The sequence below is a fragment of the Amblyomma americanum genome, chromosome 3 (assembly GCF_052857255.1).
Source record: "Amblyomma americanum isolate KBUSLIRL-KWMA chromosome 3, ASM5285725v1, whole genome shotgun sequence".
NCBI lineage: Eukaryota > Metazoa > Arthropoda > Arachnida > Ixodida > Ixodidae > Amblyomma > Amblyomma americanum.
In genome coordinates this window covers 87,536,654-87,550,521 of record NC_135499.1, presented here as the reverse complement: position 1 = coordinate 87,550,521, position 13,868 = coordinate 87,536,654, and the positions used below count along the sequence as shown (strand labels likewise).

General features: G+C 46.1%; 1 long non-coding RNA gene across 1 annotated transcript in view; it reads right to left on the bottom strand.

Moving 5' to 3' along the window:
* Positions 1–9,618, bottom strand: part of LOC144123137 (uncharacterized) — a 41,892-nt gene extending 32,274 nt beyond the window's left edge. The window contains exon 1 of the long non-coding RNA XR_013313017.1: positions 9,449–9,618. This is a non-coding gene — a long non-coding RNA (uncharacterized LOC144123137). The remainder of the gene's footprint in view (positions 1–9,448) is intronic.
* Positions 9,619–13,868: the final 4,250 nt, after the last annotated feature.

Sequence of the window (13,868 nt, the reverse complement as noted above, 5' to 3'; positions counted from 1 at the left end):
AGTAGAGTCAGTTCGTGTCCAGATAAATATAGTTGCACCTGGAGAGAAATAGAAGGGTTTATTTGGTAGGAAATTCAGAGACGTAGTCCTCAGTGATCATTCTCCGGCATGGTATGATGAAGTGAAGGATACGAAGACTAGAAAAAAGGGGTGTGAGCCTTATGGGGCACTTTTCCAGTGATATCAAACGCCTGATATGTTACATAGCTATGATATAACTACGATGACTATGAAGATGGTGCTCACTTGGAGCACCATCCTCAACCTCTGGCAAGCACGTAAAGACTTCGGCATCCGGTCCCCCTGTCCCATCCTATGAAGTCTTTAGAAACTAGAAGTACCACGTTATTGCACGACACTTTTCTGAAAAAATAATAAGGCCGCATAGTAACATATTTTTGCGGTATGGTGGATCGAGAGCAGCCATGTAACCAGTTTTTTTTACGCGTGTACAGCAGTTCAGGACACGGAGCAAGACTATTTAGGAGTTGAAACACCCGTCAGCGCAAGCGAGCGCAGGCGACCACATAAGGTCACAATTGTATGCGCCGACGGGGCCGCATGCAGTGGCGGCGCCATGCAAAAAGTCGTCGTAGAAGCCGCTGCGCAGAAAAAAATGCAGCGCCCGGGCAAGCGGCTCCGGCGCACTCTCCTGCGGCGCGCGCTCAAAGCAGGCGGCAAGCAAACGACACAGGTGTTTGCATCAGCGGGCACGCCGTGACGTTGTATTTATGTGCCCTTAAGTCAAGCAGCAACAATTCTTGTAGGTGTCTGTTCAAAGGCCGTAATATTAACAGCGCTGCTACGCGCAGTGCGGCCTCCTTCGGGATTTGCTAGAATAAGATGGGACGTAGGTGGTTTGTTCGAAATTGCAAAAGCGGTTACAACTGTTTCAGGGAGAAGGTGAGCAAGGTGAGAAGTTGTAGCCGCCTATTGCCTACTCGGCTGACGTGCAGTCATAAACGCTGCGCCGTTCGACGCCCGCGTTGTCCTCCAGCAGGTGAAACTTAGTGTGCTCGCATACTCGACGAACGTGAAGGCATGTCTGCCTTCGACGAATGCCAGCAGCGCTTATATCCATCCAATCAAAGTAATCGCACGGGTGTCAAACAAAAGCCCTGCGTACAACCAGAAGCTACAGATCATCTTATAGCGGTCGTGGAAAAGAAGGCGTTTTATTTTTTACTGTGCTCAAATGGTTGAAGCGTCGCACCAGTTGCTCTTCGGGCTACCAGCGGTAAAGAAGCGCGCGAGAGTGTCCTCAACAGGAGTCAGTCGCTCGCGGCCGAACGGGAGCAACACGCTAGAGCGGTTGCCATCGCAACCGAAACGGCGGTAATTTCTTTCCAGGCCGCCAGGCGCCGCCAGCATGATAGTGGCTCCGCTGACTTGGGACCTTTTCTGGACGCCGCGGACAGCGGAGTTTCCACTCCTCAATAGTCTTCCTCCGTGCTTCAGGAGAATCAGAAAACAAAGCCTGCCCTCAAGATTTGCAAAGTGGCTCGTACGGAGTATGTCCGCTTTAAGCTCTGAAATAACCGGCAACTGACACAGATCTCAAGCTGGAAAAGCGCCCCTCATTATTCCAGGGAGCCAGGAATGTTTTTTTTGCAAAATATTTGCCAGTAAAAGTTATGGACACGCCCTCATTATATGGTTGTACGTTGTGAAAGCACGCTAATATGGAACGATTTATAGCAAATATTTCGTATTAAAAAACGGTTGCTATTTCAACTGGAAGCTCTCATAGAAGCCCATGTTTTTTCTCACGATTCATAGAAGTCCGAACACCACTGTAGAGCACGATACATAATGACCTTCTACACATTTGCAATCTTAATTGAGGGGAGCGAGTCCTCTCACTCTCAATGAGTGTCTTACACAAAGACAAATTTGGACCTCCATAAGGAGTTGTTATGATCTCTCGGCATGTGTCACGAATGCAGCGTCTTAGAGCGCGGAAACTAATCTGGTGGCTTAACATATGCGTAATGGGACTGGTATGCCTTCTGAACAAGACATAATTAGGGAAGCTAAATCTTGAACCCTCGTAATCATTATCATCAGCCTGCCTACAGCAAATGCAACACAGCGACCTCTCTCACATCTCTTCAATTAATCATGTCTTGTGCCAGCCGTGGCCATCTTTAGAATAGCTTTGCTAGACAAGCCTCATGCATAAGGATCTAGCGTTGAACGTTGCCAGGTTACGCTGCCAATGACGCCTGTCCGGAGCCAGAGATTCTCAGCACCCACCGCCTTGGTCAGTTGTTCTGTAGCCGATGGCAATTGAGGGCCGAGGGTTAATAGCTGTATTCATAAAGGTAATTGGGGCCTAGTATTGCACCAAGGTGGCCTAATCCTGTTTATAATTTTGAGTGATCACTACTGATATCAGGCCCAGAGATGGGCATCCTCACGAGGCCTAGCCCTCATGAGAGCGTCCTTACCCTCACCTCATGACGATTTCGCTCGGTGAGGTGAGGGTGAGGGAGGAAGGACGCATGAAAATTCGCGAGGACGAGGGTGAGAGAGGAAAGACATGGTGAGGTGAGGTTGAGGGAGGACAAGATGCATGGTCTGAGGGCGAGGGTGGTGGCCCGAACCGTACTCCGGGCTAATGCTTTTCGGCTGTGCAGCCCGTTATATATTACCCTTTTTAAAGCGCTAGTTATTGGGGAGGAGTTTCCCGGGGAAGACATAGTTTCTGCAGTCTGGAAGTACACGAGGCGAACACTAAAGACGGGGAGCCGCACGCCTTCTCCGGCGCCGCGATTTACTACACCACTGACAGTACTATGAAAAAAAAAGAACTCTTCTAGCTCAAAAAGCCCATTTCTAAAAATTGCGTAAAGTGACAAGTGAAACACCCTGTTTTGTGCGCAAACAATAATGCACTGGTCGGGCCGTGCGGGTGTCCGTCGGTCCAACGTAACCGTGGTCAGACAGTCAATATTTTCGTTATCAGCCCCTAGTCTCCCAGATGATCAGAGTGTAGAGCAAAACATGTAGAAAATATACCTATTAAGCCTTTTGAATTCCCAAGTTCTAAGCTTTGTCTCCTGGACGAAGTCTGCTTTGAGCTCGGTGCTTGACCTGAACTGGCTTATTTTGGTTGAGATGTCATATGATACAAGTTTTCGTGATATTGCATCATTTTAGACTGGTACTCCAGCAGAATTGATCACTCTAAATTCACAGATCTCTGGGCGTCCTGATTCCGCTCCTGGCGCAGTGGTGCAGCAGTTAAGCCTCGAACCACTGCCCTGCAATAACAGGTGCTGTCATCGGTGTTGCTTGTGAAACCCATGTTGTTCCGTAGCAATCTCTCGAGACAAATCATTAATTGAACTGACACGGTGGGCAGTTTGCACACAATCCGGCGAGCAGCTTGTGATGACGTCAACACTTCACATGACTAAGGTGGCCCACGTGCTATAAGCAGGCTTCGGACATACAGACAACCCCTTTTGGGCGGAGTGGAAGCTCTAGGGCACTAAACTGGCAACCACTGCAATTGTTCACTCCAGACACTGGGAGTTAGTGACTGCCATTATTCAGCCCATATGCTGCATTTTAGCGACCCATTTGATTTTGAAGTGGCCTGAATAATGTTTTATTTCAAGCGACATCGTAAGCAAGCCCCTGCTGTTTCTCGGCCAAAACTTTTGATCCTGGAAAAATTGAAAGGCACTGTTATAGAAATTTTGAAGCTAATCGTCCATTAGTGTGACATGTAGGAAATTCTTTCTTTTAAATTTTTTGCAGTGATTGCATCGAGCAGTTAAGGCTGCCATACAAAATCGATGGGGAACGCTTTTGACGAGAGCAAAAAGGTGAATAGAAAAAAAGTACAAGACTGCCGTCGGGTGATCTGCAGATATGATTCTTATAGTGAAATCTTGCATTATATAAGAAAACGCGTTCATAACCGGTTTCTAGCTCAGAAATGATTACGTTCAGAATTGCTGGGTATGAACCTCACTGCAGCGGGAAGCCAGCATCACACTGGGGGAAGACAGTAAAAAATAAAAAAGTTCAGTTCTCGGGGAGCGGGCTCCAAACCGGCGGCGACGCTGAAAAGTCAGTTCCGCTGGCCCCTGATTCAGACCACTATGCCATCGGCGCAGCTTTTTTTGTTAAGCATGCTATTTAATATATTGAAAATATATTCTATTTACATTAACCAGATCTTTGCAGCTCGGGAGAGACCGCGAGAGGCTTAAATACATGTTCATGATTGTTCACAACAAATTAGGAATTAACAGCAGCAAGTACATTGAGCTCGTCCCGGGTCGTTCGACACGATCCTACCATTCTTTAAAAGTGAAGGAATACTCATGCCGCACTGAAACATACAAGAATTCTTTCTTCCCCCGTACTGTGCGGGAATGGAATGTCCTCAAAGCGAATATTGTAGAGGCTTCTACTGTGGAGTCATTTACGGAGTCGCTTAGGAATTCGTAACAATTTTGCAGCATTTAACATTTTCCTTTTTTTTTCCCCAGTGCTCATTTTGACGCCAGGCGTCGTCTAATATTGTATAATGTTGTTTCTTTTCGTCGTTCATTTTTTTCGGTATTGTGTGCTGAGTTGCGTGTACCTCAGGGAGGTTTTCTTTTTGTCAAAGTGTATTTTACACCCACTCCTGCTTAAGCCTTTGCAATAAAGCCAGCAGTCTTTTGTAAATAAATAAATAAATAAATTAAGAAATGCCATGAAACGCATCGCAAAAGGCAGGGCAACAGACAACTGGTCGAGAGGTAAAGCTGAGACATTAACTAAAGTATTTACAAAGCACTTAAGAAATACCATCACACATCGCAAAAAGCAGAGCAACAGAGCACTAGACGCGAGGTAAGACTGAGCACATCACCAAGAGGGAGCGCCACTTCGATTTAAAGTAGGTCGGTTCATACACTTCCCTCAGATGAACAATCAGTTGACAGAAATCTTAATATCCTGCCTGAACGAACTGCCAAGCTCTGAAGCAGTGCTTGCAATCTCGTCGTCTGCGTCGCATACCCGCGCCCAGGCGTGTTAAACTGCCATTCTCTCAGGCTGTAGTTTGAAAGCGTGGTCTTCATCATCTTCCATTCATGCGCGTGCAAGCGTGATCAGACGAGCATGCAGCAAACCGCACGAAATGGCGGCAGATTAGAAGCAGTGAAATTAAGAAGACCTAGTGTTACAGCAATGTCATCGGGTACTGGTAATTAAGCGACCTAAAATCTTTCCTTGCTCTGAATCTATACTGTGCTTAATATTTTTAACTGTCGTGGTAAACGCTGATACTGTAGAAGCTTGGGCAAGTTGGCGTGACATTGTTTTTCAGCAGCGCAGGGGACAAAGAACGAGACAAATTCACAGACACGGCGCTGATCTGTGCCGTGTCAGTGCACTTGCCTCGTCCTTTGTCCCAAGCGCTGCTGAAAAACACTGGTAAACGCTACTGCATTGTTTTGTAAATATCCTTGGAGTACATTAGCTTTTGCACAACAGCAACTCGCTGACTCATTTGAGCAGTACATATAGATAACAATGAAATTTTATATGTGCAGGGCACATTTGTGCATCCAGTGTTTTGCAGAAGTAAATTCAGAGTGATATTTTGGGGCGCGTCTTGTAACTGTCTGGATATTGCCACACGTACCACAGTATAATCATCTAGCCTATCGTCCTAATAATGCCTTCAGGGTTTATATGTTTTATACTCAATAATATCTCCAGAATTTGCCGACTACAAAAAATAACACGTGTTTCAAAACGACTCTTAGTGAGGGTGAGGGAGTGCATACGATATGAGGACGAGGGCGAGGGAAGTCCAGCAAATTTTTGGAAGGTAGAATGAGGGTGAGGGAGGGCAGGATGACTTTCAAAATGAGGGCGAGGTTGAAGGAGGGCCATGAACTTCAAATTGAGGGTGACAGTGGAAAATTAAAAGTGAGGGCATTTGCACATCTTTGATCACGCTGCACCACAGGCCTCTTTAATTTCATCAAGCCAACTTTTTTCTCCCGGTTAAAATATGCGCGCCACCACCGGGATTCTTCCCCCTGTACTCTTGCACGCAAGGCAGATAGATGCTTTACCTCAATGACACCGCTGCACTCAAGCCCCAACACGTGGCTGTGTCACATGAAAGCGTGATAACGATTGGACAGCATTGGCTTCTAAGCAGTGCCTATGGTAAGGCTAAGCACGCTAAGTCATCACTCTGAGGAAGCCCGCTGGAACATTCTGGTATTTGCACAGGTATACTTCTCTTGTAGTCATCGTTATGAATTCATTTAACCCTTGAAGGCCTCTGCCGGGGCACCATATAAGGCAGCGAAGGAGAAGCCAATAAAAATTGCAGTAATAGGTGGCAAAACAAAAGCAGTTAGCAGTAAGAACTCGGAATAAAAAACTGCGCGTTGTAAAAATTGCACAAATTTCTGGCGATTTTTTACGACATAAAGGTGAGCAAAAATGATAAGTTCTCGAAATTTCTGAACAGGCGAAAACACTCCAATGAACAATCGTTCTCTCTAAAAAAAGCAAGGAAGGCTAGCAAAAGTAATACGTAAGAAATGTCGAAAGTCAACACTTCGGATCTTAGAGTGTTTATCTTATCTCGTTTCTGACTTCCCTTTAAAACCAAAAGTGGAATGAGATCCAATTAGGACGAATATCTGGGATCCGTAAAGGTCTACACTATCACTAATTTTCTTCTCGTCCTCCATATAAACAACTGCCATGCTTGTTATTTAGGGGCAACTACTGCTCTTTTCGATCCTATACGTATGCATCAAGCAATGCGCCCCAGTGGCGAAGTCTTAAATATATGACGATCTACAAACCTTGATGTCCTCAAAGTCTTCCGGCAGCCGCAAACGTGCCTGCGTGCTCCAGGCAACATCCTGTATTTGTACATAGTGCATATTGCCGCCCTACACCGATAATTTCATACTAACGCTCTCCCTTCCTTTCCGTCTCCCTGTCCACTCCCTGCCTTTTGCAGCGATAGCTGTTAGGCGCCCGTCCCTGGCTTGCGCGTCGTAGTCGCCCGGCGTGTATTGGTCCGGTGTCGCTGCCGTCGTCGCCGTCGGCGTAACCCGTGGGTGCGCTAATGGCATCCACCCATCACCAATGGGCGGGTAGATGCCGTAGTAGTCCGGAATCGTTGCTCTCGGCTTAACCGGTTGGGGCGTTAATAATATCCACCCGTCACCTTAGGGTGGTGGGTGCATTTCACCTTATGTCACGGTCAACCTGGGTCGCATATGCCTACGGGTGGCTCTGTTTGGAGCAGCTCCCTGCCAGTGCAGGGATGCGTCAATTGACCACTACTCCAGTGCGCCAGGAAAATATCCCCAAAACTAACTGCCTACACAGCTATCGCTGAATCTCTCATTACACAGTCGTAACCGTCCTGTTAGTTTTTTTTATTAGTCTCTCTAGCCGCACATCAGGTGCTACAGGTTTCGATGGCAGATGCTGCGGCAACAAGGTATTTTCCTTGCATTGTTGTTTTTTATTTTATTAATAAATAGCTACTAACTCCACGAAGCATAGTCTTGAAAACCTGTGCGAACGCCAATAAGACGGAATTATTCAGCACTTTTCCACTAAACCAAGGGTAGGGCGCACTGCAGATTACAAACAGCAGCTTAATGACAGAGAGGTGGTGGCTCGTTTGAAGCAGCTTCATGGCGACAATATAATTCGGAGTCATAGAGCGTAACTATGAGTAGGTAAAGCTGGGAACATCTTGAAAACGTAATGCAGGTATTAATGAGCTAACGAGTAAACAAACACGTTTGGTTCCGTAAACAGCGTGCCAAAAACTACCGAAATGTTTACAGCGAGAACGATTTTGGTGCAGTTCACCACATTTTCAATGCACAATTAGAACGTCAGAAGTACGGCTGTCCAGCGGCATGTTATGAAATGTTGCAGCACGTAACAGTCAGTGTGCGCCGGAGTCAAACAACCCATGTCATACTAAAGCCAGTCAAGCACTCAAGATCGATTTGATCATATCCTATTGCATGTCGCTGCAGGCATTGCATGAAATACTTACAATAAGTGAACTTTACAAGGCGTAGCCACCTAACCCATCAGTGGCTCGGCGCATGACCAAATGGTGATAGCCGTCACGCACGACACGGGGCACGTGACCCTCGGCGCGGTGCGAACCTTCTGACGTCACCACAACTACAGCATCGCGGCAGGTGGCAGCCTACCCACAGTACTGTGAGAAAACTGCCGATCGTGAGGCGGAAAATTAATGATCGGTCGAGAGACGTTGCTCGTTTAGAGCAAACTGTCTCACAAGCCCCGCAGGTGGCTGTGTTCCTAACAGCCTCCTGCCAGAGCAATGGCGCATCGCTTAACCACTGACTCACGTTGTCAGGAGTGGCATGGGGACTGCCAGCGATCTGCAATTAGTCGATGACCAATTCCGCCCGCATGGGCAGTAACCCTGTACGACTCTCGGGTCATACGCTTAAGGCGGAGGTACAACAGAATCAGCACTACCAGAAAAAGCTAACACTTTCAAAAGATCGACCGAGGGCCGCCTAAGAGATCTCATTATTATTGCAGTGGGACGTCTTTACGAAATACATTGTGCTGATGACTGCGAGACCACGCCAGCATTTCACTCGCACACAATATCATCTCAATTTAGCTCCGGCAGTTTCTCCAGTGTTGCATTAAACGTTTGCGAAACAGGATTGTGGTTGAAGAGAGCATGAGTACATGGAGCTGATATAAAGCAGGAAGCTATGGTTTAGTGCAGAGCTGTATTTTCCACCCATTTCATTGTGCCGGACGTTATCCGGCTGCACCGGTGGTAGTTTAAGAGGCTGTCGGTTCTAATTGTACTGATGGAGAAGCAAGCGTTCGTTACAGTCGAGATAGATTTTTTGTGCTTGAGTCATTGTTTATTACCCAAAGGCAGACATATTATTGTGAAAAGGTAAGGATCAAGATTAGTACATATAGAAGGGCAGGGGCAGGGCAATGCTTTAGCTTGGCCAGGCTCCATGTCATTGAAAGGTTTCTGTGCGAGCATTCTGTCGTGGGAGTTTTCTTGTGAGGAACACAAACCTTCCTGTTCGCCCCGAATACGTTATTCTGTAGAAGACACTCTAACTTTATCGAACAGCAATGCTGCAATACGTTATGATTAAAAAAGGGAAGGGGTCTCGCATATAGCGAAAACCCGCATTCGAACGAAATACAGGTGGCGACAAAACTATAATGAACCCTCCACGGAATAAAAGATCGGCGTGTAGCGAAGAGACGTGTCATAATTAGCGTGTGCATAAAAAATTAGTTACATCAAAGTGGTGCAATAAAATTTGACATTCATGAATAAAATAAGGAATTTCTATTTCGTTAAGTGCCGCCGCAAATGCACTTAACCTCGAATAAGTATCAAGAACTTGGCGCACCTTACCAAATATTTCGCTGCACAATGGACAACGACTAGCCTGCAATGTGTATTGAACTGCGACGAGAAACGGCCGACTGTGTGCACTTGCACGGCTTGCCTCCCTTATAAAGGCAAAAATGAACAAAGAGTTCAGTCACATCGGATAGGTTGCGTTTAGCGCCTGAATACAAGCTGGCTCTAAGGAGGCTTTACACAACTGCTACGTTTTTATTAGCTGCTTCTATGGAGCAATCATAAAAAAATATCATTTTAAGGTTGCTTTAAAATTCAGCGCCGGCCCACGTACACTAAAAAAGCACAAAACAAAACGCACTCTTTTTTTCTAAGCGATTTCGTTTGAATTGACATATACGCAGAGAAACAAGGCGTCACGGCAGAAAACAAATTTTGGAACAGCTCGCTTTCAGTAACCAACCGAATCGTGCAAGTAAATTTTTCTTCGCTTTATATCGAGTTACCAAGCTGGTTTCTGATGTTGCCCTCTGTTTATAGAACTGGCAGTTGTGTTGAAAGATGAGCTTGTGTCATGTCACGCATACCGTTTCTTTGTTTGTGATTGACGGTTCTTCGAAGAGGCCTCGTAATATTTCAGTGGTGTTCTCGATATATAAATTTACTCGTTCCAATCCTTGTTCTTGAATGAGCAGTGAAATGTAATTTTTCTTCGGCGTGTAACGCTACGTTCAACCCTTTTTGACCGCTCGAGAAAATTTTAACAGTACAAGCATTTTGTGGTCGTTCTTGGTGGTGAACATAAGTGAGTGAAGCTTCTGCCTCAGCGGTCCCCAGCCGTGATTTTACATGAGGGGTGCGCATAACATGGCTAAGATGTCGCTACGTGAGCAGGCTTGGGTGATGGACTCGATTGCTAACTTGAAGCCTGAGGAGTCACTGATGGTGAAATATGATCTGGCAGGTGGCTTAAATCACTGGCAGTGCGGACGAAAAATGAGTCTTGGTATGTGACTATGCATACGCTTTATTATTCTTGTTACCTGGTGGCAATGGCGGATAAAATCTACCGAAAAGAACCAGTTCGGTCATTATACGACGCAGTGCGTGGAGGATTTTCATCGAGCTGTGCTGTTATTGCTTTAATACTTCAAATCTGAGAGTAATCGATCTAGTGTCAGTAAGTCGAGTATCGAGGTTCTCAATCAATTCTAGTCTTTTGGTTAGGACACTATGATGACTGTCAAAAATAGAATTACACAATTTAGTTTAGCGCAGATGAGTGCCTTGTATGCCGAATATTTAACAGAAGGTGTAGCAAGCGCTGGATTGTGATGCATATAGAAGAATAATCAGCTCGCGATTGTTACAAATAAAGCCAGTATCTGTTACAAATAACTCCAGGATGTGTTGAAAGAATATTTCACTGTCCCTTAAAATATTTAGAGTTATTAGGATAGTATAACTATAGCAGTACAGACTGGGAATTGCAAAAATTTGTGCCTCGAGACTTACGACCGCTCCAAAGTGGTTCCTTGATATATCTGCTCCCGTAAAAGCACAATTTCTCTCACTAATTGGCAGTCCTTCCTTGTTGGTCGATTCCCTTCATACAAATGGGGATCTTGAGGGTTAGACGAAAGCACTCAAACAAGCCCAGAAAAAGCCACGCAGGAAAATTTCAGCTCGGCCCATTCACAAAATCCCGGCCACCACATGATCTGTAACTCGAAGAGGAGAAAACGACTGCTACACACTCTTCGCACACTGATTATCGTGATTCGCTTTGCCGAAGGCGCTTACCAATTGAAGCCACAGGTCAAAAAACACCTCGCTACCTTCGCGATAGACCACTGTATAAAGTTGATCACATAAAAGGCATGCTCAATCCAGATCGAACCCGTGACCATGACTTAACTGCATAAGCAGCAACCGGCTTTTGTTCCCACTTCCCAAGGGCACCAGTTCCCACTACGCCCTTCCGCCTTACAAACCGAGCTCCGCGACCTGTATACTCAGCGCTTGTCCGTCTTCTGTCTTCGTACGTGTCCGCCATCGCTGCGCTGTTTTTTGCCACGTCCATTATGCACCAACTCGCTCAGTTGTCGGTTCTTTGCGTATACTCATTCCCTACCAATCGCTCCCCTCTCTTCATGGACTTTCCCACTATAGACCTCAATGAGCAGATCACCGTCCCGACCTTGAATGGACATTGTCCAAACAAAGGCGGAAAAACAAAGGCGGAAACAAAGGTTTGAAAAGGAGGAAAACTAGACGCGCCTCTATTGATTCTTAAACATCGAGCCATCGTGGCGGGCTGGAAGCGTCCCTGTCGCCATCGCCAAAGGCCCTGGTTCTGTTCCCGGCTTTTACTCAGGTTTTTTTTTTATTCACTAAGCGTGCGTATCCTCTCATTTTTACCCATTCCTCGAAATATTACGGCGCATGCGCAGTAGAGAGCTGTGCCAGGCATGTCGAAATCGGCGTTAAATGGTGTAGTGAGGTTAACGCTTCAAAAGGCCGTCTGATGAAGCCGCTTTCGTGATAAGTAAAGAGCAGGTTACGAGAGAGAAGAAGTTTCCGTGTTCGAACCTGACCGCAGCGGCAGCGTTTCGGTGGAGGCGAAACGCCAAAGGCGTCGTGTGCTGTGAATGTCACTGCGCGATAAAGATCACCAGGAGGTCGAAATTATTCGGGAGTCCTCTACAATTGAACCTTTTTCTTCATCTCTTCACTTCATCTTTTATTCCTTCCCTTTTAGAATGGTTCAGGAGTCCACCGTGGTGTGAGATTAATACTGCTGCCATTTCTTTTCCTTAAAAACCAATTTTAAATTGCAGGTTACGTGCGGAGCGGGAGGAAAAGGGTAATGCGCGGACTGCAGACTGCACCTGGTAAAGAAGGGAGAGAAAAGAGGGAGAGAGAAGAGGAGGTTGTGAAGAGGGATAGGAACAAAGGTTATTGGCGAAGTGCTGAGTGGCCACGCGCTGGCGCTGCCATCATCGAATTATGACGCGTTACATCGGCGCGATAAGCACTTATTTAATAGAAGCGACAGTTTCCCGTTCAGTTCTCGTTCACTCCTCAATGTGGTCGGACATGCGTTGGCAGTACTCTACCAGTGACTGCATCTTTCGATGCAGTGATTAAAGTCAGGCTAAACCAAAAAGGACTTCGGTCTCTTTGAACTGTGCCACTTTAAATCACAGTTGGAGAAAGCATTCTTGTACATAAATTCCATCCTCTAGATTAGCGGTAATTCGCACCTATGGATGCGGGCCTCTTCTCAGCATTCAGCCCACCCCCTTCGATGCAGGCGTCTCAGTGAACGTCGAGAGCAGACCCATTATTCCGTCCTCATATGCAAAAAAGACATTATGCACTCACTTTAATTGCCTCCGCAGATTTAGCCATCATAAATTGTACCCATACCGTAAGCACATTCCTAACGCAAACCTCGTGCAAGGATCGCAATTATCGCATGTAAATATTTCAGATATATGTAATACAATATACACCGACTTGATGCAAGGTATTCGCGCTGTAGGGATGGGATGCATATTGGCACAACTCAGAGGTGAACTGCAACACTTTTACCAAAATTTGTCCCCACGCAGCCACACTGAGGTGGACTAGTAATCAGGTTTGGATCCAAGGCAATTAAGATGTGCTTCGCCTGCACGCGTCCTTCAACTCCTAGATCCTGGGATCCTTTAGCCTTATCCATCTCTCCGGTTAGACACATGAAATAAATTTTTACTGTGATGACATTACATAAACTCCTCGTAATCTTGCTGTTCCTCTGAAATATGTAACCACTCTCAACTATGCGTTCTTGGAGCATCGACTGTAGTACACTCCTCACCCATGCCCCTTCTTCCTCTACCATCTCCGACCGTCTCCTGCGCGTACAAATTGCCTCATACGCTATCCTAATCTGGAACATTCCCTGTTGTCGGATACTACTCCCGTTAATTCCTCCATTACCTACACCAAACTCTCAAACGTGGCGGCCAGGAAATTTCACTCCAGCTATCGGACCATTTGAAATTCCCTACCCTGGCGCAGGAAATTCTTGACGCTTATCAGTCTTAATAAAGTTATTTCTTTCTCTCACGCAAACCGAATTCCCGCAGCAGTCGTTGGTAGCTGAAATGTGCATGTTTATAGCTGCAAGTACTTCCCTGTTTAATATTGTAGTCACTGGATTTCTGTGCTCTATTGTCTTGAGGCTAGGCTTCCGGTTCGTTCGCGTGCTATACAAATCGCTGCTCCTGGAACTGAGCAACGAAGCCAAACGCGACCCGCAAAGGGCGCAATCCAAGCAATTTCGCGAACTTGTTCTTTTGGGGCCATTATCCACCCAATTCTCCGCCCGCGGATTTTGACCAAAACTGCAGCCTGGTGCGTTCTGTCCGACTGCTGTTGCTATCAGTGAGACTGTAATAATATGCCAACGTCCTTAGCTTTC